The sequence below is a fragment of the Mirounga leonina genome, unplaced genomic scaffold (assembly GCF_011800145.1).
Source record: "Mirounga leonina isolate KUSES-001 unplaced genomic scaffold, KU_Mleo_1.0 Mir_180, whole genome shotgun sequence".
NCBI lineage: Eukaryota > Metazoa > Chordata > Mammalia > Carnivora > Phocidae > Mirounga > Mirounga leonina.
The window spans coordinates 17,488,709-17,514,291 of record NW_023270469.1 but is presented as its reverse complement, the minus strand read 5'-3'; the positions used below and the strand labels follow the sequence as shown (position 1 = coordinate 17,514,291).

The 25,583-nt window shown below is 49.9% G+C and overlaps 1 pseudogene; it reads right to left on the bottom strand.

Annotated features, from left to right (window-relative positions):
* Positions 1–1,489: 1,489 nt before the first annotated feature.
* Positions 1,490–18,279, bottom strand: LOC118023421 (annotated as a pseudogene).
* Between the last annotated feature and the right edge of the window lie 7,304 nt (positions 18,280–25,583).

Here is a 25,583-nt window from a genome sequence, read left to right as displayed (position 1 = left end):
AAAAAGGTGCATGCCCTTACAAAATGGAAAATGAGATTCAAATGCAGATAAAATATATCAATTAAGGAGCCCTAGTCAGTCCCTGGGCTGCCACAGTTTATACCTTTAGAGAAAACAACCATTCTCCAAAGGTTTGGCTACATCCTAATTATCCAGTGGGGAATTGGTGTGTCTTTGGAGGAAAACATTACTAAGGGCCTTTAGCATGAGCTATCTCCAAGAAATTCCCTGCAGAGGCAGAGGTAAGAGAATCAGGCCAGTGCCAAACTCAGGCACACATTCTTGTATCAAGAGGCAAACATCACTGCATCCTTTTTTTTTTTTTTTTTTTAAATCTGGGAGTTTCTCGGGGATTCTTTGAATAGCAAAGTTTGTACTTCTTTTAAGGCACTTCTTATCTCATATCTTAAAATATTTCTCTGAGATTTGCTCATGTTGTTTTCTTGGACTGGGCTGCCCTTTCTCCCTTTATCTGCCTGGCAAACCTCTGTTTATTACTCAGAGACTCTTCAAGTGGCCCCTCCCCACAAAGCCTTCCCTGACCCTTGACACTCCCAGTAGAAAGATCAGCTCATCTAATTCTGCTGGGGAGTGAAATCTGAATGAGAATGACACAAACCAGGTGCTATTCCCACTTTGCTCCTGGTACACCTGTTCTGGATCATTCCTTTTTTTTTTTTAAAGATTTTATTTATTTATTTGACAGAGAGAGACACAGCGAGAGAGGAAACACAAGCAGGGGGAGTGGGAGAGGGAGAAACAGGCTTCCTGCCGAGCAGGGAGCGCGATGTGGGGCTCGATCCCAGGACCCCGGGATCATGACCTGAGCCGAAGGCAGGCGCTTAGCGACTGAGCCACCCAGGCGCCCCTGGAACATTCTTTGATCAGTTCACAGAGCACTCTGAATTGTGTTTCACAGCATCTGTGCTGTGAGACCTTCACCCTCACCCTCACTTTCCACATCCCCAAGCACCCTCACTGGACCTGGCTCTCAGGCTGCGAGGGTCAGTGAGTGTCTGAGAGCTGGCTGCAAGCCTCTTTCAGGTAAGATATTCATCTCTCTTCCTTGAGATATCTAGTACAGGGCCTCATATGTAGCAGGTACCCTAAAAATATTTGTGAAATGAACAAAAGGAAGTGAATTACAGACCCTTTGCAATGGAAGATACTGAGGTACCAAGAGTCTTAGCAACTTTTTTAAGGTAGAGTGTGTGGGTTTGTTTTTTTTTTAGATTAATTCTCCCCTTTATCATTACAGTTACCTAAAAAATTGCCAGGCAGCCCACAAAACAGGATTTGCTTTAAGACCAACCCACAGAGTTGGTTGGAGACTAATGGCGCTGGGACCTGCTGGGCCACAGTAGGGTTTAGCTAAGTGTCGAGAGCATTAAGAAGAAAGTCCGGGCTGGAGGTGTGAGGTGTGCAGCCCCAGCTGTGGAACCTCCATGATGTGACTGCACATATCCATCCTCACACATTTGCAGGGTGATCACCACTGAGAGTGTACATAGATGTAGATGGACGTTCCCGGGGCCCCAGTACGTGGGCACAGTGACTATGTGGGGGGCGACAGGAGTTGGGGAGAGGGTGGTCAGAGGATACCTGTCAACATGGCCAGAGTGGTCCCAGCCACCATGCCCATGGTGACACCATTGCTTCTAGGTGGAGGGATGGAGGGATGGGAGCAACGTACACCATCACCTGCACGCGGTCGGGCTGCAGCCCCTCGGTGTAGTGGATGACATGAACAGGCGGGGTATACGGGGCTGTGTGTAGTCCGTGCTTTGCTGTGTGTCAGGACTCTGCTGGGAGTAGGCACTTCGCCTGGGGTCCACAGCGGTCTGGTAGGGGTTGGGGGAGGAGGAGTATGGTGGTACTGGCCCACTGGTGGGAGAACAGGATACTTTGTAAGATGTGCGAGAAGTGTAGCCTGTTTGGGAGCTGCAGCTGCGTAACCTATGGGGAAACCAGTTGGATGACCACTTCCTTTGGCATTTTCATAGGAAACCCCAGAAAAAGCAGGGCTATAAACAGGATTCACGATTTCAGGAACTGCCCACGCATTCCGGTCCGCACCCAGCTCCACCTCCCTCAGGCCTCCAGTGGCCCGGTCAGCCCCGCTAGACAAAGCGCAGCCAGCGTTCCTCCTGTGGGCACTGCCAGGCTGTACCCTGCCCAGGCGCCAAGCGACTCTGAGCTGCAGGCCTGACCTTGGTGCCACCCCTAGAGTGTGGGGGCCCAAGAATGAGTTTGTAGGATCTCACTTTGGGATGCTAGCTTGAGAAATTTTCAAGCGATGTGACATTAGAAGGCCCCTCTCCAAGAGAGGTGCCACAGGATACCTTCTAGGAGAGGCTGACCTTTAATAAGCCCTTTGGTGGAAAACCAGTTACTAAACCAGCTTGGAGGGGACCCGAGAGCAACCAGCTCACTGCTGGTTCTGCCCCAGAGTAAATAATGGGATCAGCCCCAGTGGTGTCACTTACATTTTGAAAGAAATGTTTCATTTATAATCATCTGCCTGTGGCATCAGAAAATAGTCTGATGGTCATTGGACAAATGATGCGTTTGTGCCTTGGCCCCAGGCTTGTTCCCCCCGGGCAGAGCCTCTGGCTCTTGGCTGCCCTTCCTTGCCAGTATGCTCCAGTGGTGCAGGGACTTTCAGCCCCTGGCACAACCTGTGTCTTTAGTTCCCAACCTAGAAGCTTGTGGGGCATCATTTCTGGGTATTTATCCTCCCACTTTTGATCCCTGAAGAATGATCTCCCCTGGGCCCCCTGTACTTGGCCTTGGCACTGTTCCCTGATTGATCAGGCAGAGTGGGAGCTCTCTTCGCCTGAGTGGCCCAGCTCCCAACATAAACACCAGTTCATCTTAGGCTACAGCTGAATGGCAATGCCAAGACTGCAGGGCTAGGTGGAGAAAATGTCACCCCTACACAGTCATCCAGCCAGGGGCCTGCTTAGGACCCCTGAATCCATGGAGGAGGAAGAGGCCAGGACTGCTGGGCAGTTACCCAAGGCATCAGGAGCTCATGGGTTCCCTTTGCAGTGGTTCTCTCTCACTGTGTCTGGGAACCACTGCAGGGTCTGCTGTCCATTCCACTTCTCCAAGCTGCTAACTGCAGGTGTAGTCTCGGAGGCCATTTTTCACCAGATGTGGGGAATGCAGACAAACAAACAGATGTTGGAACTTCCTGATGAGTGTTGGAGCAGAAGCCTCAGCACCCCTGTGCCAAAGCTCCTTATGTGGGGAAGCAGGGGGCCCACCTTACGGAACCCCACCCACCTGAGGATCTAGCTGAATCCTGATTGGTGCAGTCTCTTCTCTTCCCAGGGGAGCTGGGAAAGGGGAAGCCTGTGCCTTCTGCCCTTCCTGGCTCTTCCCACCTCTTAGCTCCTGTTCTGAACCTCTCATATCCCACCCCATGCTGACCCACCCCCCCCTTCTTGGGCATATTGAATTCACTGAATAAAGCTTCATAGATGCCCATGGGCCTGACACAGACAAGACAGGGATGGATGTGACACCGTCCTTAGCCTCAAGGAGCCCACGGTCTGCTGGGACAAACAGATGCTAACAGCAAATTGAGCACTTGGCTGTGGAGCACAGAGGAAGATGCTGTTCACAGGGACCTGCTAGGGTTGGCAAGGCTTCTGTGGAGAGGGCATTACTGAGCACGGCCTTGACAATAGAGTAGGAGTTCTCTGGGTGGTTGAGCAGGAGTCAGCCCTGCCAGTGGAGGGGACAGCATACACCAGTGTAAAATAGCATGGCACATTCCGGGAGCCACAATTGATGGATTGCCACATGGGGGAGATACAAGAGATGAGGCTGGAGAGGGTGACCAGGCTACCAGAAGGGCCTTGCAGACCGAGTTGGGTGCTCACTGTATTCTGAGGGCAACAGAAGACTGCAGTGAGGGTACAAGGAGACTCTGCCCTTTCTTCTTCTTTTGTTATTTTTATTTTTATTTATTTTTATTTTTTCTAAAGATTTTATTTCTTTATTTGACAGAGAGAGACACAGCGAGAGAGGGAACACAAGCAGGGGGAGTGGGAGAGGGAGAAGCAGGCTTCCCGCAGAGCAGGGAGCCCGATGCGGGGCTCGATCCCAGGACCCTGGGATCATGACCTGAGCCCAAGGCAGACGCTTAACGACTGAGCCACCCAGGCGCCCCAATGTGGTGAGTTTTAACATATGTATACACCTGTGATACCATCACCACAATCTAGATAATGAATATATCCATCACCCCCAAAAGTTTCCTCGTGTCCCTTTGTCGTCTCCCCCATCCCCACTACCTCTAGGCAACCCCCCATCTGCTGCCCTGTCAGTACAGCTTAGTTTGTACTGTCTGAATTTTACATAAATGAACTCATTCAGTATGTAATATTTTTGTTTGTTCTTCTTATCACTCGCCATAATTGTTTTTGAGATTCATCCATGTTGTAGTATATATTAACAGGTAACTCCTTTTTATAGCTAAGTATTATTCTTTTGTATGGATAGACAATTTGTCTATCTTCAGCTATTGATGGGCATTTAGGTTGTTTCCAGTTCTGGCCTACTACACATTAAGGTGCCATCGATACTTGTGTGCAAGCGTTTGTGTGGATATGTGCTTTTATTTCTCTCAGGTAACTATCTAGAAATGAAATGGTCATGTCATATGACAGATGTATGTTTAACTTTTAAAGAAATTGCCACACTGTTTCCTAAGTGGCTGTTTGATTTTGCAGTCCTATCTCAGACATACCTTCTTCTGACTGGCTACGAACTGCAGGATGAACCTTCAGAACTGAGTCTCCATGTGCGTTTGCCCAGCTAGTGACTACAATTGAAGGCTTGAGACATGTACTCCTTGGGACCAGGAAAGGGAAGGAGGGTATCCTGGGATTCTTTGATGTCAGAGACTTGGCATCATTTCGAGAGGCTTGTTTGTCATCGATACTGCCTCAGGAGCTGGGGGAATTGAGTAGCACCGAAGGGTAATGAACTAAGGGCACCTCTAGCTCAGAACTTGAGAAAATCCCTTTGGACCTAATGAGGCCATAGTCCCACAGATTAAAGCCCAAATTCCACAGAAATGAATTTTTGTGTAAATAAATGATTTCAGAAGCTTATGTGGGGACACCAGCCAGCTGTGGGAATGGCTGTGGTCTCTGATTCAGGGCCCTATTCCAGAGAAGTGGCATCCTGGCCAGATGGTCAGGAGGAGCCATAGAACCGAGGGCTCCAGAGCCCCGGGGACCCCCCAGGTGAAGGTTGCTAATCTAGGTACATTCTCCACAGGTCGGAGCTATGGAGCAGAATCCAGGACTAGAGGGCAAGACCAATGTCCATGTCCTTCTGGCCACTGTTGGGACCTGGCCTTTCTGGATGCTCATATCTGTAGAGTGTGAGCCCCACCAGAGTTATGAGTGTGCTGTTCATTCATTCACATTCATTAGTGTTTCTTTGGAACCAGAGATGACTCAGGCAAATTGGGTTCAGGTTGTGAAATCCTCCAGTCTCTGCCAGGTCTTTGGGTGGATTGTACAGAAGGGACACAAAATAGTGATTAGATCGGGCTTGTGTTTTAGAAAGGGACCCTGGCAGCCAGTGTGGAGGTTAGACTCAAGTATGGATAGTTCGTGGGCAGGGAGGTCATTAGGAAGAGGCGAGGGAAGATCTGAGCAGGCAGCAGCAGTGGGAGGACGAGGGACTTGGGACGGATATGTGGATGAGAAAGGGAAGAGTCAGCCCCCCCCCACGGCTGCCAGCTCTCTTCTCTCATGGCTTTAGTGACATTGCTACCTCCCAGTTCCCACCAACCATGGCTTGCATAAATAAATACATGGAGGGATAGAAGGATGCTGTGTGGCTCCACCCATGCTGCGAGCACCTGTCTAGCAGGCATCCTTCACTGAGGTGAAGATGGGAACTGCAGCTGTCCTCCTGGTTCAACAGGATGTCACTGACTCATGTGTGACAGCTCTCAGCATGGACTGACTCGGGGAGGCTCAGTTAGTCACCTGGGAAACAAGGGCACTGTGGTCCCTTCTTGCCCCAGATTCCCAAAGCAGTGAGGGACTCCCAAAACTTTAAACCTTTAGGAAGGAAAGGCCCCAATTTCTCATGAAGACCTCCTCCTTGGGGCAGAAAGGGAGGGGAAGAGAAGCCAGAGCTTGGTAGGGAGATCAAAGGTCTCCGCTTGATCCCTGTTAATGAAGTGGGTCTTAGTTGTGATCACAGAATGTTGATATCATGTGACCTTTGTCTGGTTAAGCACAGTGAGTATAGCACTGTTGAGGTACGTTTCTGTGTTTTTTACTGACCCGCTGAAGGCTCCATCCACAGGGGACCTCAGAATGGTGCTCACCATAACCAGAGTTTACCCTCAAAATAGTGTGGAGGGGCAGGGGAGGAGGGATGGAGGGGTTCTGGGCAGGGGCCACTGGAGTTGCATGATGTGGAGGAAAGAGTGCTGGTGACATGTGGGAAAAGCCTAGAGTCCTGGATTCCAGTCCCCTTTGCCACGTCCCCTGGGCGACCACAAGAGGGAATCACTTCACCTGTCTCAGCTGATCTGGACTCTGATCACAGGGGCTGCAAGTCAGTGTCTATGTCTGTGTTCCGTCGTCTTCAGTCTGGGCCCCAAGAGGGTCAAAGCACTGGGCACAGACCCTCTGAACTGGGTTTGTGAAAAGATAGATCAGAGATGTTCACTTTGAACAGCTCAGGCTGTGACTTGTTGGCCGTTGATGCCAAGTGTTGAAAGTGAGTGAAGGGCTAAACTTTTAAATCAGGGGCCCAGCCCTTAGCTTGCAGCCCAAATTCCACAGAATTTGACGGAGGTTTGATTTGGTCATGAGGAACATGATTGTGCGTGGTCATTTCCTCCTGGCCCAGGGGCTGCTCCCAAGTCTTTTGAATCAGTCTTAGTGTTTCAGAGCTGGGAGAGCACTGAGTGACTTCCTCTCAACCCTTTGTTTGATGTGAGAGGAACCAGAGGCCCAGAGAGGGTGGAGGAGCAGCGGAGGCCCTGGCCAGAAATGACCAAGCTTGTCCACATGGGCTCTGAGGGCTCCTGGGGGACCTCAGTGCTTGGTGTTCTGGGCTGCTGTACAGGAGGCACCCAGTGGTCACTGCCTCGGAACGGCCTTGGCCCTGTTCCCTGCCCTGTGGCACCACCAGCAGGGCCCTCCTGCCCTTGTCCATGAACCTCTTAAAGAGAGCCTGCCTGGTCTTGCCTCGTTGGTGAATGGCCTTCCTCTTTGCCAGGCTATTGCAACAATAGCAGCAGCAGGAGCCGGGAAAGTGGTTCAGGCACAGACAGTGGAGGTGAGGAGCCCAAGGGTGGGGAGGGGACAGCAGAGGTCCAGTGCTAGAAGATAAGGTTTATGATGAGCTGGGCGGTGTGTGGCACACAGAAGAGATAAACCCGTTGTTGTTTTTCTCGGTCCAGGGCACTTGCCTGGATTTGATGATAAAAACCAGAGCCAGGCCCCAAGTGGTGGTGCCAGCCTGAGAAATCCAGGGAAGGAGGCCTGGCGATGAGCTGTTTGGCCCCCGGCCAGATGGTACAGGCGGGGCATCTCTAGACCCAGGGCATGAATTCCTGCCAATGACTCAGGAACTTTAGAGCCGAGGGCACCCTGTAAATCTCCACAGCTCTGCCAAGGGTCCTACCTGGGGTGATGGCCTCAGGTGAGTGAGGAGGAATGTGGAAGATCTGGGTAGGGCATGGCCAGAGGAGGGAGGCTGTGATCTTTGTGCTGTATTTGTGCAGCAAACCCTCCCCCAGGCCTCCTGGTGCCACCTGGGAGCTGCAGATGTGGGCTGTACAGTCCACAGTGGCATGAGTGACCTACACCAAGCTTCTGGGATTTTCTCTGTATCCTCCATGCCCTGCCTTCTCAAGCAACCTGGCTCCTTGCTGCATGAGTGATGGAACGGGAGGAGCAAGCAGCCACACAGGGGGGCCCTCAGCTCCCAGGCCTTCCACCCACAAGGATGGGAGGGAGAGTGACCTGGAGCTCTTGCGTGTCTGTGTTGGGGGATGGTGGGGGAAATGAACAGGCTGGATGAGCCTCTGATCCTGGCTTCCTGATGGTCACTGAGCCCTTCCAGAGTTAAACCTCAGATCCTTCAGATTTGGGCAGACACTACCCCCTCCCTCTCCCCTCATGCCCTAATATCACCAGCAGTGCCCTTACACCTGGCTCTTTGACCTTCTTTTCTTCCCTCTTCCAAACCTTCCCTGCTCCCTGGCCCAGCTCAGTCCTCTGCCTCCTGCCCAAAGCCTTCCCTGCTGTACCAGGCCTTGCAGACCTCCTGCCTTCATCTGTTCCCGTCTCTATACCAGTCTCAGGGAGGGCAGGTAGCTGATGTAGGAGGCATCCAGAGAAGGAAGGTAGACGGAGAGCAAGACCCAGCCAGCTTATCTACAATTGAGCAGGGGCCTGGAGTAGAGAACACCCAGGAAAGAAGGCCTGAGGAGTGGTCATCTCTCTGGCATCTGTACCAGCAGGGGCTGGGAACAGGGATAGACAAACAATGGGAGCCCTGGTCAGAGGGGCAGGCTGATAGGGACAGGCAGGTGTTTCCCTGGGGGTACTAGTCGGGGCTGTGATCGGTGAAAGAGATAGCAAAATAGAGGAAAGGCCAGAGACCTGGATCTGGGCCTCTCTGGATGGTGAGGCAAAGGCTGAGGCCCTACCATATGCAGCTTCCCTTGGGACTCTTGGTAGCAGGAGCCGGGCAGTAGGCAGAGTGAAGAGATCTGATCATGAGTCACTGGAGAGCCCATTTTGGGTGCAGAAGCAGACACACACACCCCCCCGCTTTGTGGAGCCCTACTTATTAAATGGGGCAGTACCTCTTCCTGGCAGTTTTGGAGCGCTCACTGGAGGCAACCATAGGGCCTTTAGCATAGGCAGCTCCGCCCCATCCTTTACTCCCACTCCAGATACCACAAGTGCATCTGTGCCTGAGAAGGGCCACTGTGGGTGGCTGGAGGTATTCTCAGCACCAGTTGTCACAGCCTGGCCCAAGTCATTACCCAGCAACCAGCCCATCACAGATGAGGAACTCAGCATGGTGGAACAGCAGGCACCCACTCGTTTTGAGCAAAATAGGGTCCCCAGCAGCATAGCCCTGAGCCTGCCTTCTGCCCGTGAAAAGGCCTCATGGTGTCCCGGGTTCCCCCAGCACTTCAGGGGAGTAGTGTCTGGAGCTGAAGCCCTGGCCAGCCACAGACCACACGCCATGAGATTGACTAGCAATAAAATACACCAATTTAAAATCATAAGGGAATTGCAGATTAAGGCCACAAGGAGATACCACCACACACCTATTAGAATGGTCAAAAGAAGAAAAAAAAAAACCCTAATTATATCAAGTCCTCGTCAGGATGCAAAGCAACTGGAACTCTTAGACATGGTTGGAGGGGATGCAATTGGTGCAGCCACTTTGGAAAACACTTTGGCATCTTCTTGTAAAGTTAAGCATTCACTCACCATATGACCCAGAAATCCCAATCCTACATATTTACCCAAGAGAAATGAACTTATCTTCACACAATAACCTGTATGCTACCACTCACAGTGGCCCTGTTCATAATTGCCCCAAACTGAGATAATCCAAATGTCCTTCAACTGGCAAATGGATAAACAAACTGTGATCCATCCATACAGTGGGATATTCCTTGGCAATGAAAAGGAAATCAAACTCTCAAATGTATGATATGATATGAGCAAAAATAGGAATCAGTCCCAAATGTGTTATGCTAAGTAAAAGAAGCCAGACTCAAAAGGCTCCGTGATGTCATTCCAGTTACATTTTGGAGAAAGCAAACCTATAGGGACAGGAGAGAGATCAGGGGTTGCCAGGGTCTAGGGGTGGGGGTGGGGGTGGAGGGGATCGACTACAAAGGAGCACAAAGGAGTGATGGAAATATTTTATATGTTGATTGTGGTGATGATTACACAGCTGTGCATTTATCAAAACTCATACACTGTATACTACAAAGGGTGGATTTTACTGCCTGTAAATAATACTACGTTCAACCTAACTTAAAACATACATGAACACATTAATCACAGCCACTGTTTCTGAGCACCTACTAGGCCCGGTGCCAGGGGCTCTGAGTGTTTTCTCATCCATGCACTCATTTGCTCGCTCACTCAGCAAGCATTTATTGATGCCTCCACCAGGTGCACAATGCTAGTTACTCCTCCCTAACACCTTCAAGCCACATGGCTCCCTAAACTGTATAGAGAAACTAGCAGGAAGATGCGGCCAGAGCCCAACCCTGGGGGCCTACAGGTGAGCTTGAAGATTCTCTGTGGGTACATTTCCATGGGGAGAGGAATTCTGAGCTTTGTCTCAAGGGATTCTGCAACTCAGAAAGAGAGACCAAGGTGAGGAACGAATCATAAGGACCTGGACAGGGTTTGCTCCCTCTCTGAGGTGCTGGTCTTGCACGAGCTGGCCAGGCCATGCCCCTCACAACTCCGAATACAGAACTTGAACTGGGATGGAGCGCTGGGGTTCCAGGCCCAGTTAGGAACACAGTTTTTTTTGCGGGGTGGCTTGTTCTCTGCTTGGGAGCTATCTGTGTCTGCCCAGCTCAGATGGGAGTAATCCTGGCTTCTCTGGTAAGAATCCAAATGTGGGAACCCCCTGGATAAACCCAGCATGTGGGGTACACAGTCACAGGAACACTGTACAGCAGTAAAAATGAGCAAACCAGAGCTGCATATATCAGCAAGGATCAATCTCAAAAATAAAGTGTGGCGTGGAGAACAAATGACAGGGTAGACAATATATGACACCATTTAAATATTGTTTAAGAGTTGAACACCTTGTATTTATATATGCAGATTCTTCAAAGAGATCAAATTACATTTAAAAATGCTTTTTTATTTTTTTCAGTTTTATTGAGATAGTTTACACACAGCACTATGTAAGTTTAAAGCATACAGCATAATGACATGACTTACATATATTGTAAAATGATTACAACAGTAAGTTTATTTAACATCCATCATCTCATATAGATACCAAAAAAAAAAGGTTTTTTTCCTTGTGATGAGAACTTTTTTATTTATTTATTTAATTAATTAATTAATTTATTTATTTATTTATGACAGAATGAGAGAGACAGAGAGCACATGAGAGGGGGGAGGGTCAGAGAGAGAAGCAGGCTCCCCGCCGAGCAGGGAGCCCCATGCGGGACTTGATCCCGGCTCTCCAGGATCATGACCTGAGCCGAAGGCAGTCGCCCAACCAACTGAGCCACCCAGGCGCCCAGTGATGAGAACTTTTATGACCAACTCTCTTAGAAACTTTCAAATATACAATAGGCCAGTGTTAACTATAGTCATCATGTAGGTTAACTATGTTTAAAGACACAAAATAGTACCATATATTGTGTTATAAACTTAAAAATATAAAGACATGAACAAGAAAGATGCATACCAACTGGTATGCATCTGGGGAACTGAATTAGCTCTGGGGAAGGTGTTACCAAAAAAAAAAAAAAAGCAAATATGGCAAAAAGCTAACAGATTAAACAAATATAAGATGTATGACTTAATTCAAGGTGATGTGTTGCATATTGTTTTCTTTACTTTCAGTTGAAATGTTTCATAATTAAGAAATAATCCAGAATGTACCTTGAAAACATTACACTAAGTGAAATAAGTCAGACACAAAAGAACATACATTGTATGGTTGCACTTACATGAGTAGAAATTCACAGAGAGAAAGTACAGTAGCGGTGACCAGGGGCTGGGGGAAAGGAGGATGGGGAGTTACTGTCTGATGAGTACAGAGTTTCAGTTTGGAAAGACTAAACCTCTCTGGAGATAGATGGTGGTAATGGTTGCACCCCAACGTGAATGTACTGAATGCCACTGAACTGGACACCTAAAAATGTGACAGTGGTAAATTTTATGTTATGTATATTTTATCACAATAAAAATAAATAAAAACAAGCCAGAATAGGCAAATCTATAGAGACAAAGTAGATTAGTGGTTGCCTAGGGCTGGGGAGGATGCCAGGAAAATGGGGATCATCAGTAAGGAGTGCGGGAGTTTCTTTTTGTGGTAATGAAATGTGATAATGAGGTGCCTGGGTGGCTCAGTCATTAAGCATCTGCCTTCAGCTCAGGTCATGATCTCAGGGTCCTGGGATCGAGCCCCGCATGGGGCTCCCTGCTCAGCGGGAAGCCTGCCTCTCCCACTCCCCCTGCCTGTGTTCCTGCTCTCGCTATCTCTCTCTCTGTCAAATAAATAAAATCTTAAAAAAAAAAAAAAAGAAATGTGATAATGAAATGTTCTGAAATTGATTGTGGTCATGGATGCACAACTCTGCGAATATACTAGAAGCCATTAAATTGAATGCTTTCAATGGGTGAAGTCTGTATCTCAATTAATCTGCTTTAAAAAAAGTCAAGGGGCGCCTGGGTGGCTCAGTCAGTTAAGTGTCCGACTCTTGATTTCAGCTCAGGTCATGATCTCAGGGTTGTGGGATCAAGCCCCAAGTCAGGCTCCGTGCTCAGCAGGGAGTCTTCTTGGGATTCTCTCTCTCCCTCTCCCTCTGCCCCACCCCCACTGTGTGCGCACACCCCCCCCTTTCAAATAAATTAATAAATCTTAAAAAAAAAAAAAGGCCAAAAGAAGGGAAATCCTTTCTGTGTCAGCTACTATAGTAGAAGCTGAGGTCTGTCTGGTCTGAACCTGGCTGTGACATGAGTTTCTTGGAGTCATCAGGAGCCTCCAAGCCTCCCCCACCCCCTGTGACATAAGGAGGGAACCTTGTCAGCCCGGCTTCCAGGGCTGGAGCCATTACCATATCCATGGGGTTCTAAGAAGGAAGCCGAGTCACAGCGTCTGCAGAATGAGGTTAATGAGAATCCGCTCCAGACTCCAGGGGTTTTGAGCCTTAATTAATACTTGTGAGGCCCTCAGTGATTGTGAAATCAGAGGTTCTATAAATCTGTACGGCGGTGGCCGTATTAGTACCAGCACATTACTCGAGAAAGTACCAGCCTTCGTATCACTGACTTAGCTCCCTGGAAAGGCTGGGCCTGGGGTGCCCAGGCCAAGCTGAAGCTGTCTCTCTTGCCCCCCCTTGTCTTGCTTTCTAGGCCCCTCCTGGGGTCCAATTTGTCTGGACCAGCCTGGGCTTCAGGGCCCCTCTCCCTGTCCTGAGCGCTGTGACCAGGCTCCTGATGGACAAAGACCTCTGCTTGGGGGTCTGAGGAGGGAAACCAGGCATATTCCCCCACAGCAGTCTCGGTGACTTTCACTCCACACCTAAAGAAGGTGGAGCATTTCCTTTTCTACAAATCTCAGGACTCCGATGAGAGCACCTGACACCTTCCCAGGTCGCCATCCTTACCGTATTTGATGTGTCTCCTGGGACTGTGGGTCCCTGAGGGGAAGACTGGCCCTGCCCTCTACCCACAGTAATCTGGGGGCACAGAGCCATCCCATTTTACCTTAGCTTGGGTCTTTTCTGCCTCATGGCTCCTTCCTGGTCCCCTCAAACAGCCTCCCCCAGCAGGACTCCATGGCACAGCCTCTTTCCTCCTTTGTTCTGGCACTGTCCTCCAGGATAGATTCTCAGACCACATCATCCTTTGGGCTACCCACTCAAGAACACCTCACACCAGACTCAGGGGTCCTATTTATGCTAGACATCTTGATGTCATGCAGAGCCATCCCCACCTGGCAGAGCTTTGTTGCCCTTGGACTCTGTGGACTCATTTGTTGTTTTGTTTTGTTTTGTTTTGTTTGTTTTTTAAAGATTTTATTTATTTATTTGAGAGAGAGAGAGAGCACATGAGAAGGGGGAGGGTCAGAGGGAGAGGCAGACTCCCCACCGAGCAGGGAGCCCGATGTGGGACTTGATCCAGGGACTCCAGGATCATGACTGAGCCGAAGGCAGTCGCTTAACCAACTGAGCCACCCAGGCGCCCTCTGTGGACTCATTTGTAACCGCTGGGATGGTTCTCTGGCCAGAGGGGTGGTGGTAGATGGAGGCACAGGCTGGGAGCCAGGATCTATGGCCCCAGGGCCCTCAGCTCTGGGGCTGGGACCCCGAAGGTCTATGAACCTGAGGATCTGCAGCCCAGGTTACCTCCCTCATTCCAGGGGACCCTTAGCCCCCAGTGCCTGCTGACCCTGGGGCTGTGACCCTGGGCCAGCGTCAGGTATGTGGGCCTCTCTAACCAACCCTTTTGATGAGTGCCTGCTAAGACCTGGCACATGGGGTGCCTGGCTGACTCAGTTGGTGGAGCTTGCACATCTTGATCTTGGGGTCATGAGTTTGAGCCCCACAATGGGCATAGAGTTTAATTTTTAAAAAATTAAAACTAACTAACTAAATAAAAATAAACTTATTAATGACAGCAACAAAAGACCTGGCGCAGCTTTTCCCCCACACTCGATCTTATTTCTGGGGACTAATCCCTGCTCCCCACATTTCCCCGAGATATATTACATCCTTATGGGTTCAACTTGTCACTCCTGCTGGGTAGCTCTGAGGATCGTAAACATCATCCTCCATGTCAGCAGCCTCTCCCTTCCACTCTTCATCCTGGCTTCCTGACGGACTCAGACATTGCTAGGCCTTACCCAGGGCCTGTCAAACCAGATGGGACTGAGGCCAGAGACCCCCTCAGGGCTGATAGAGGCCTCTTCCACAGCCTTCTCAGGGGGACAGTGTAGTATCACGGTTAGACCTATAGGCACTGGAGTCGTCTTCCTGGGTTCAAACCATATTTCCACCTTTTACCTGCTGTGTGACCTTGGGCAAGTTGCTTAACCTCTCTGTGCATCATTTGTAAAATAAGGGCAATCATAATACTGTACAGGATTGTTGGGAGAATTAAATGAGATCACTTATGGGCAGTGCTGGGCCTGGCATACAGTAAACACCCAAGGAAGATCAGCTGTCAATGGTGCCGAACTTGCTGCTTCTGAATCTCCTTGAGCATCCATGGTCCTTATTTAAGAATATGTACTGGGTGAGGGGGTGCCTGGGTGGCTCAGTCATTGAGCGTCTGCCTTCGGCTCAGGTCATGATCCCAGGGTCCTGGGATCGAGCCCCACGTCAGGCTCCCTGCTCCACGGGGAGCCTGCTTCTCCCTCTTCCGGTCCCCCTGCTTGTGTTCCTTCTCTCGCTTTGTCTCTCTCTGTCAAATAAATAAAATCTTAAAAAAAAAAGAATATGTACTGGAGGAAGAAAAGAATATGTACTGGGAGGGCACCAGGCATCTTGCCCAAGCCAAGGTGACCCCTGTGTACAACCTGCCCCCAGGCCTGCCCCCAGCCTCCACCCCAGCTGAGGGGATGCTATCCACAATAGACGGATGCTGAAACTCCCTCCCCAAAAGCTTATCTCTGCAGCACGCCCAGTAAGTGCCTCCCCGACCCTGCTGACCACTTCACACCCCACCCAGCTGCTTCTGAGGGTCCAAGGTAGGACACTGAGGCTGCTTAATGAGAGGGTACAGGCCTCTGCCTAATCAGACCATCCCGGACAGCTTGGAGAGGCTGGTTTTCTTCTATTTATAGTTACACTTCTCTGCCATTATGGTGCATCTCTAGTTTGGGAGCTCTTTTATTATGTTTTCTTGATGCCTTCTTCATGTGGGTAAGTGGAAAAATAAATGAAAGGGAAAATCAGTTTTATGGTTAGGAAAAACTGCCAGGGGGCAGGGCAGGCTTTATGTTCACTGCCTTGATGGCACGTCTAGGGTGTCCTGGAGCGTCAGAACAGGACACGACCTTTCCTGGGTGTGGTTATGGGGTGCTCATGAGGTAGGGTGCCCTTGGCTATAGGAACAGACTGGAGCTTGAATACTGGCTTTACCATTTGTTCCCTGGCTGCCCTTGGGTAGGTCATACCTCTCCAGGCCTCATCTGCCTTACCTTTAAAATGAGATCATAGGCTGGCTCAACTTCCTGGTGGGCTGGAATGCACGGTCCCCTTGGAGATGACAAAGGGCAGACTAGCAACAAGAGCAGGAAAGGCTGAGGCTCAATTCTGGCCTGCCCTAGGTGCCCAAAACCCCCGTCTCCATGCCTTTTGGGACCCACAGAACTGCTACCCCTTCCCACTTTTCTGCTGTGACCAACTCCCCTGGGAGGCAGGGGAGCCCAGAGTGACCAGGCCAGGATGAGAAGAGCAGTCCTGTCTGGAATAAGGACTGTCCTGCAGCCCCTGCATGGAGAAGTAGGAGTTAAATGGTCATAGTGGGTCACCAAGTTGCAGTCACAGATCTCCCTGGCACATGAGTCCATTTTAGGAGGGTGGCCTGGCACTTCTCACTATGGAGCAAGGCCTGACTTATTTTAAGCTGGGTGGAACAAAGGGCTCGGTGTCTCTGGTTTGTGGTCTGTGCACATGGCAAGGCTGTGGTGGCAGGGACACCAGCAGGCCCAGCTCACAGCCCTCATCTGACCTACTGTGGGCCAGCATGCCTGCAGGGATGCCCATTCTCCATCCCAAAAGCCTGGCTGGACTCAGGCTGAGTGGATAGGGAAGGTCCATCCATAGGCTCCTGCCTGAGGCACTTGAGCAGGGCAGGGCAGATGGCTGGATAGCCAAGATCATGTCCAGAGGCTGTGGCTGGGTCAAGGTCACTCAGCCATGATCTGTACAGGTCTTTAGGTGGAGGGACTAGGACCATTTTGTGAGATGGGAAAGCTGGGGCAGGGAGCAGGCAGGGGAGGGTGGAGGAGGGGCAGGTGGGAGGAATGGGTGGGTGTAGCACGCAGCTGTTATACTTGAGCCAGACCACCTGGGTTTAAGCCCCAGCTTGGCCAGTTACCAGATATCGTATGACCTTGGGAAGTTACTGAACCTCTTTGTTCCTCCACTTACCCATTTATAAAATGGGGATAATGGCAGTAACTTACACCAAGGGCCACTGAGAGGGTTAAATGAGTTCAGTGTAAATCACTTAGAAACAGGCCTGGCACTTGGTCAGTCCTCTGTGGCCCAACCCTGCCCTGCCCCTGCTTTGTCCCTTTGTGAGTAGATGACCAGACAGTTGGTCACCTGTGACCCTCTCCTCTTGTAAGGGGCAGGAAAGGAAGGACCGTGGCCTTCGGGCAGGCAGCAAGGTCAGGGCAGGCTCTCCCTGTAACTTCTTGGCCCACGTTCTGCTCAGGAAGGGACATCAGCCACATTCTCAGCTTTCCTCCACACCCCTCATCTTTTGTTGTTCTTGTCAGTGTGTACCACGTCTGATACCCTGCCGTGTCAGTCAGGACCCTCAGTGACTCTGACACTTTGGTTTTTCCTCTCAGTGGCCCCAGTGACGGTGTACCTGGCTGCCCAGGTTAGCATACCCAATGTCCTTCATGTGAGGTGCTGCCCCAGCTGTCAGCAGGTGTGGCTGTCCACAGACTCAGGACTGCATGGCCTAGTGCCCCTGTCCCAGAACAGACTTGGATTCTGGTCCAGGCTGCTGCACTAGCCAGATGTGTGGCCTCCATCAAATCACTGGGCTGCTCTGAGCCAGTCTTCTCACTGGCCATGTAGGGATGATGATTCCTACCTCAAGGGTCATTTGAGGACTGGATGAGAGAACAAATGGAAACACCTGCCTGGGCCTGCATTTAGGAGCTGCTCAGCTCCTCCCACAGACCTCAGTGACTCACTGGGGGAGCAGGGGACCCAAGGACCAATAGAGCTTGTTCTGCCAGTTTCATTTCCTTCATTTCTTACCAGCCTACTCCCCATCTGCCAGCCCACCACCTTTGTCCTTGTTCAGGCCTCTTCAGACCTCTGTTCTCACCCCTCAGTCCATTCTCCACACTCAGAATGAACTTTAGAACACATGAATCAGGTCGTGGTACTCTCTGCCTACAACCATCTATGGCTTCCCACTGTCGTCAGGGTAAGGTTCAAGTTACTTAACCAGACCCATGAGACCAGTGTGATCCGTCCCTGCCCACTACTCATCACTCCTACCGCAACTGCCGCCAGCATATTCCATATTCCACAATTTGCATGGAGTGACTTGTCCCCTGGACATGCCTTGCACTTTACATCTCCAACTTTCATCTGCAGTTCATGGAATAAGCTGGATTTGGCTTCTGCAAACCCCCTCTCCCCCAACTCTCTCTATTGGAAAAACTCAGGTAGCCACCATTGCATAATCAAATATATATCCTATTCAGACCTTTCCCTACCTCACCGTGGGAAGCCTCCAGGGAGGACAGCAGGTTGTGGTGTGCCTGTTTTCTTTCTTGCTCCAGCTCATCCTCCATTTGCTAGCCGCTCTGTTATCCCTGTCTTTGAGGATGGATTAAGGTGGGGGAGTGAGGAGGAGAGAGAAGCAAGAGGCCCGAGAAGGGCTTCTTTTCCCTGGATCTAGAATCTGACATTCTGGCTTTCCCTGTGGCACATAGATAACTTCTGGATCTTTCCCAACTGGGCACTTTCATGGGTTCCTCAGAGACCCTTCTCCCCCCTTCCCACTAGGAACCCCCAAACACAGTTCTTTTGCATGGGGTTCCTCCCCCCAAGTGGCTGCTTATGGCCCACCCAATCCTCTTTCACTGCCTCCTCACTTGGGCAGGATTCCTTTAGGATGACCCCAGGCCAGGCCCTGTCTGTTGGTGGTTTGGGGGTGAGTGTGGAGCCCAGGCATCTGTAAGATGCTGTGAGAAATTTGGATGTTAACATTCTAAAAATGTGGAGGATCCCCCGGAGGGACTGTGAAGCAGGGGAGTGACATGATTAGTGTCTACTGTGACAATCCAGGCAGAAGACTGTGGTGTCTTCCCTGGGATGGGGGCTGCAGAAGCAGCACAACCCCCTGCTAGTTGCTGACAAAAGCAGGCAGCAGAGGAAGTGGCCTTGCTGAGCTGGTAAAGCTTGGAGCTGCTTTCTGCCTTCTCAAGTTGGGGTCCTCAAGGGGTCACATCCTCAGAGCCTTGTGGAGGTCAAGCCTGAGTCACGGCAGCTGAACCGGGACTCTCCCCGTGCAAACACTTTCAGGGAATGTGATTTCACAACTCCTCAGGACCTGGTCCAACACTGCTGAGCTCCCCCCGCCCCCCGTATGTTTTCCTGGGGTTGTGCCTGAGTCCCGATCTCGTGGTTGAGCACTTTTCAATCTTCAGAGTAAGAGATAAGTAAACTCAGTGTGGGACCCTTTGTTGCACCACCCTACACCTTCTCTTTGGCCTGTATGGGGTCCTGCTGAGTGCCTTAGACTCTCTTTCCAGAGAAAATGGCTCCCAAATACAAAAGTCAAAATTTGCAAGATTCCTCATCTTTTAGGAAAGATCCCTGTTGGCGCCTGGGTGGCTCAGTTGGTTAAGCGTCTGCCTTTGGCTGAGGTCACGATCCCGGAGTCCTGGGATCAAGCCCCTCATCGGGCTCCTTACTCAACGGGGAGTCTGCTTCTCCCTCTGCTCTTCACCCTGCTTGTGCTCTCCCTTGTTCTCTCTCTCTCAAATTAATAAATAAAATCTTCTTTTTTTTTTTTAAATATTTTATTTCTTTATTTGACAGAGAGAGACACAGCGAGAGAGGAAACACAAGCAGGGGGAGTGGGAGAGGGAGAAGCAGGCTTCCTGCTGAGCAGGGAGCCCGATGTGGGCCTTGATCCCAGGACCCTGGGATCATGACCTGAGCCGAAGGCAGAAGCTTAATGACTGACCCACCCAGGCGCCCCTAAAATCTTTTTTTTTTTTAAGGGCAAGGTCCCTGTTATAATTTAGTGGTTCAGCTGGTGGGCCCTGGAGTGGAATTTCCTGTCTTGGTGCTGCTTCTACTACTTACTGACTGTGAGACCTTAAGTTACATAGAGTCTCTAAACCTCAGTTTTCTTTCTTTTTTTTTTTTTAAAGATTTTATTTATTTATTTACTTGAGAGAGAGAGAGAGAAACAGCATGAGAGGGGATAGGGTCAGAGGGAGAAGCACGCTCTCCGCCGAGCCGGGAGCCCGACGTGGGACTCGATCTCGGGACTCCAGGATCATGACCTGAGCCGAAGGCAGTCGCTTAACCAACTGAGCCACCCAGGTGCCCTAAACCTCAGTTTTCTTATCTTTAAAACGGAAGCAGCAATGATGGCTCTTTTATAAGGTTTTGAGAGGATTAAAATGTAGGGTAACCAACTTGTCCCTGTTTGGGACTCTCCTATTTTCACACCGGAAGTGCTGCTTCCAGGGAAACCCCTCAGTGGTTGACAGACTAAGACAATTGGGCACCCCAGTTGTAAATGACACCCATTATGTAAATAACAATGTCCAGAAAGCAATTAGCCCAGTGCAGGCAGTTCATCCAGGTTCCATTACGGTCAGCTAATACTATTGGTCTTTTCCCTAATTAATCGATGTGATAGGAACGTTGCCTGGGGGATTCGGAGTCCAGGACTCTGTTCACTGTTCTGTCCCCCTCCTGCTCTAAAGGCTTCCTGGGTACCCCTCCATCCTCCCTGGGGCCTCAATTTGTTCACCCATCAAATAAAGGAGATGAACTTGAGAGTCGCTGGGGATTCTTCCCACTAAAGCCTGTGAGATTTATTCAGGGACGCCCTCCCAGTGCCTGGTAAGGCAGCCTTGAATACAGATGGTACCAGGTATGCATTTGTCTGCTTGACATGTCATTGAGCAAAGCCCACGCACGTTCTAGCAACACAGTCTGCCTCAGGAGAAGTCTGAATTGTAAGTTTCATTCGCACCTTGATGGTGACGTTTTACCTACAGCTAGGGCTGATTTGGCTCTTGGAAATCTTGACCTACGTGTTGGGGGGAAATGACAAGATAATTGATGTTCTTGTGCTTTCGTGAGGTTAGCAGTCAGCCCCAGGAATGAGTGTGTCTTCAAGAAAGGGAGATCTTCCCCAGGAAAGCCTTTTTCCTTGAGGGGAATGCAAAGGGTTGCTTCTTCTCCTGGGGCAGGTGGAATCTAGGTTTTAACCCCTCTTCGTGGGACCCACCCCAATATCCAGATTTCAAGTAAAGCCACATGTCCAGTAGGAAATAACTGGGATCCCCCAAGATCTGGGGTTTGTGAGTCCTTGAGGGCATAAGTCCTAAGTTATCAACCTCTCCTAACTGTGTATCCTAGTATAGTACTGGACTCACAGAAGATGCTCAGTAATCGATCTGCTTTACTTTGTCATTCCCAGGCACTTCACTCTTAGGGGCCTCTGCACACATCCTGTCAAGTTGCCTGCAACATGCTCAGTTGATAAGAAGGGCTGTTTTATTTTAGCTCTAATGAGGAGGATAATGCTCAGGTTGGACAGAGCTCCCCAGACTTTGGGATGTGTACCCCTTTCAGATTATTTGATGATTGTCTAGTTGGGTCCTGGGGAAGAGGGGCAATTGCCCCTGAAGAGAATAATTGACTTAGTTAACTGTCCTGGAAATGATTAATTTTTAGGCCAGAAATGAAGCTAGTCTTAGTACTGGAGGAGGGAGAGACTTATTTTTTTTCTGGGGCTGCTTGAGAGGCCTCCAGATTCTGAGATACAGAGATGGGGGTTTACATCCTGGTTTGTCTGGGACTGTCCAGGTTTTAACACGGAAAGTCCTGCATCCCAGGAAACTCCTCAGTCCCAGCCCAAGTGGGACAGTTGGTCACCCTACACAGAGATGTCTGGGTGGTTCCAGCATGGGGACCAAGTGCCCACACTGAGGCAGGAAAGAGCAAGGAAGCAGATATAGAGGCCCTACCAGTCAACTGCTGTTGGCTTGGAGGGGTCGGTGGAGGACTAATGGGTGATCACAGCGGAGGCCATAGCAGTGGCCAAAGACAAGCCATTTCTGAGGCAAATGACTTTTGGGAGACCTGACATCTGGCAAAGAGGCTTGTCAGGACTGATCTTTTGGCTCCAAAAGCCTGAGTGGGGCCTTAGGGTGGCCAGGGAGGCCAGCAGTGCTCAGCTGAGTGGCCATCTCAGGGTCGTTGGCAACAGAGGCAGCCTCATAGCCAAAAAGCTGGCATATGCTCTGAAGCACAAGTTAGTCCCCAGGAAAAGCTCAGATTTTCCGGGGTGGGGGGGTTCACTTGCATAGGGTGCTAAACCCAGCCAGATGCTGGTAGGAGCTCAAGCTCTGACATGAGGCATGAGAGAAGGTTCACCCTAACTTTGTTCTGGGCTGGTACAGTAGGCTGAATAATGGCTTTCCCCTTTCTCCCCAAAGATATCTCCATCTTAATCCCCAGAACCTGAGAATGTTAGCTTATATGGCAAAGGGGATTTTGAAAATGTAATTAAGTTAAGGATCTTGAGATGGGGAGATTATCCTGGGTTATCTGGGTGGGCCCTTAAAATAACCACAGGTGTCTTTAGAAGAGGGAGGGAAGGTCACAGAAGGAAGCTGGAAAGGTGATGTGATGATAGAAGGGGAGGTGGAGTGATGTGCTTTGAAGCTGAGGAAGGGGCCACAAGCCAAGGAATACAGGTGGCCACTGGAAGCCAAGAAGGCAAGAATTCTTCCCTCAGGGCCTCTTAAAGGAACCAGCCCTGCTCACACCTTGACTTGAACCCAGTGAAACTGATTTTGGACTTCTGACCTCCAGACCCATAAGAGAATATATTTGTTTTCACCATGAAGTTTGTGTTGATTTGTTGTAGCAGCAATGTGAAGCTAATACTACTGACAGGTTGGGAACCACAGTTTGGCCATGTCCTATTTCTCACATTTATCTTCACAGCATACCTCACAGGGCTGAGAAAAGTGGGAGAGAACACAGAGATCCTTTCTGGTGTAACTTTTCTGAGGAATAGGCTGCCCAGAGTCTTAGACCAGCACCTAGAACAGAACTTGAAACATGGTAGTTGCCAAAAAAAATTTTGCAAAGTGAATGAATACTTTTAGTCTGGTGATTGAATAGCTCCTGAAAGGAGAAGAAATGCCCTCCAGGCATGACCAATATGGACTCTCATTGAAAATCCTAGGTCCCAACCCCAAGAGTGCCTGTCTTCAGACCCAAGGGCTTCAGGGGGTCTCACTAGATGAGTCAGCTGGGGAGGGATTGTCAGGTAGTTTAACCAAAACTTTGAACACATCCAAAAATTTCTCAACCAAGACACACTATACAACATGAGAAGATTATTAAAAGTCCCCATTGCGTCTCATATTTTATATGGTGCCATGTGACTTTTATTTATTTATTTTTATTTTTTTAAGTTTTTTTTTTTTTTTTAGTAATCTCTACACCCAGTGTGGGGCTCAAACTCATGACCCCAAAGTCAAGAGTTGCATACTCTTCCAACTGAGCCAGCCAGGCACCCCTGTTTCTGGGAAATGGGAACTGGCTTTAGGAAGCCACAGGATCCCTTCTTGCTGCGCAGACACCTGGCCTGGGGCATCTGCTGGCTCTTGACATTGAACACACATCCACTCTGGAATTGGGCATAGAGACTAAAATGGTTTTCAAAAACTTGGAGGAACAGACTATTTTGTTAAAGAAAAAGAAATTATTCCTCTCACTAAGAGCTTTCAGGGGAACAACATTGTGTCCAAGGTACCAACTTCTTCATAAGGAAAATTAGGGAAGCACTCTTTTCTCTCATTCTTAGCAACTAAGGTGGAAACGTGCAGGTTTGGATTGATTCGTCACAAATCTATAAGAGGAATGTCCAGAATACTCAGCGGCTATGTGAGGGCACTTGGGGCTCATTTTGGCTGTTGAGAGAGAGGTCTGAGGTGATGCAGAGGGGGCAGTGAGGGGGCTCCTCCAACCTCTGGTGATGGAGTTCCCACTGTTTTTGTCCTGGCTTGGTTGTGATCCCTATCCACCAGGCTGGACACCCACAGGGCACAGACTACCTGTGCCTTGTCCACTGTGAGCTCTGCAGTGCCCATTCCTGGACTTGGCATAAGTAGATATTCCATAAATGCTTCCAGAATTTCACTGAATTATCCCTGCAGCTCAGATAGTGGATACTAACGTGACAGGCCATATAGTTCTGTTGGCAAAAGCTCTTCCTTCTCCTGGCCTTCTCAGAAGTGAGGTCTGTGGATGAGATCATGTGTCACTCGGCCCTGGGCCCCAACCAGCCAGCACCATTGATCCCAGGGCTGTTCAGTCCGTCGACTCACCCAGAGCCCCAGAGTCACCTGCACCAAGCAAATGGGAAGTTGGCTTTCCTGTTTCTTCCTCTCTATGGTCCCTTCCTTCCACTCATACTGGTGGGGCATCAGGTTAACCAGTCAGTGTTCTAGGTGCTGCAGATATAAGACAGGCAAGAACCTTGCTTGGAAAGCTCTTTACTGAAGTGCACAGAGAAAGAGGTTGATCTTTGCTTCTCAAAGAGATAAGCTAAGAGGACTTTATTACATATTACCCAAAGGAGTGGATGTTCACCACTGTGGGCCTTCTGTATCCATTTCTTCTTCCCTTTGGTGATATACTCCACATTTTATTTGAATGTCCATCCTTCCCCTATGCAGTCCCTGCACTTCCCATCCTCCCCAGCCGCACAGGCAGGCCTTGATAGAGTGAAGCCAGTCAGCATGTCCCATCCACCTGGCCCTAGTGATTGGCTAATGGTTGGACACCCGACCCAGTCTGGATCACCTGGACCAGAGGGACTTTTGATGGGTGCCTGGGAAGATGTTTTCTTGATAATATGGAGAAAGACCCACTGACTCTTCTGGATGGTCAGAGTGTAGACATGCGTTTGGAACAGCTTTGACCTCTTTATGGCGTTAGGTGTGGCTAGGCTGGGGAATGAAGCCCATAGCCAGAGGCAGTCAGGCCTGAGAGAATCCCAGAGCAGTGGAGTCACTGCCCAGCCTGAACCTTGGCTGGAGCCTCAGCCACCTCTGGACTCTGAGGTTATGTGAGCCAATCCACTCTCTTTATTGTTTGCATTAGTTTGGATTGGGTTTTCTGTGTCCTGCAGCTGAGAGCATACTAGCTGATCTTATTGAAGAGGAATTTCAAATCTGGTTGCAAGGTCAAGACTGAGGCAGTCCAGGGGCGCCTGGGTGGCTCAGTTTTTAAGCGTCTGCCTTTGGCTCAGGTCATGATCCCAGGGTCCTGGGATCGAGCCCCACATCGGGCTCCCTGCTCCGTGGGAAGCCTGCTTCTTCCTCTCCCACTCCCCCTGCTTCTGTTCCCTCTCTTGCTGTGTCTCTCTCTGTCAAATAAATAAAATCTTTAAAAAACAACAACAAAAAAGACTGAGGCAGTCTGAGTTTAGGGGAAAGAGGGCCAGGCACTGGTTAGTGACCCATTCAAAGCCCAACAGCCTTGCATCCCCAGCTCAGAAGTGGGAAGGAGACCTGAATATGGACCGAGGAGCCTAGGCCGGTGGGGTGAGGAGAGGGCTAGTGCCCAGTCCCTCGCCCCAGCCTTGGCTGGCTGCTCCCTTACTTTCATGCCACCTGACTAGTAAATGCAGAGTGTAGTCCACTTAAAGAAATCAGAGCAGCTGCCCCTTCAAAGCAGGAAAGATGTGTGTAGGTGGGTGGGGAGGAGGCGGATAATTATGCAGGGAAAATAGTTTTCTTGATATTCTTCTGGAAATGTGCATGGAGCGCAGGGAGCAGCAGGAAAGATGAAACGAAAGGGAAAATGTATAGTAGAGGATGTGCAT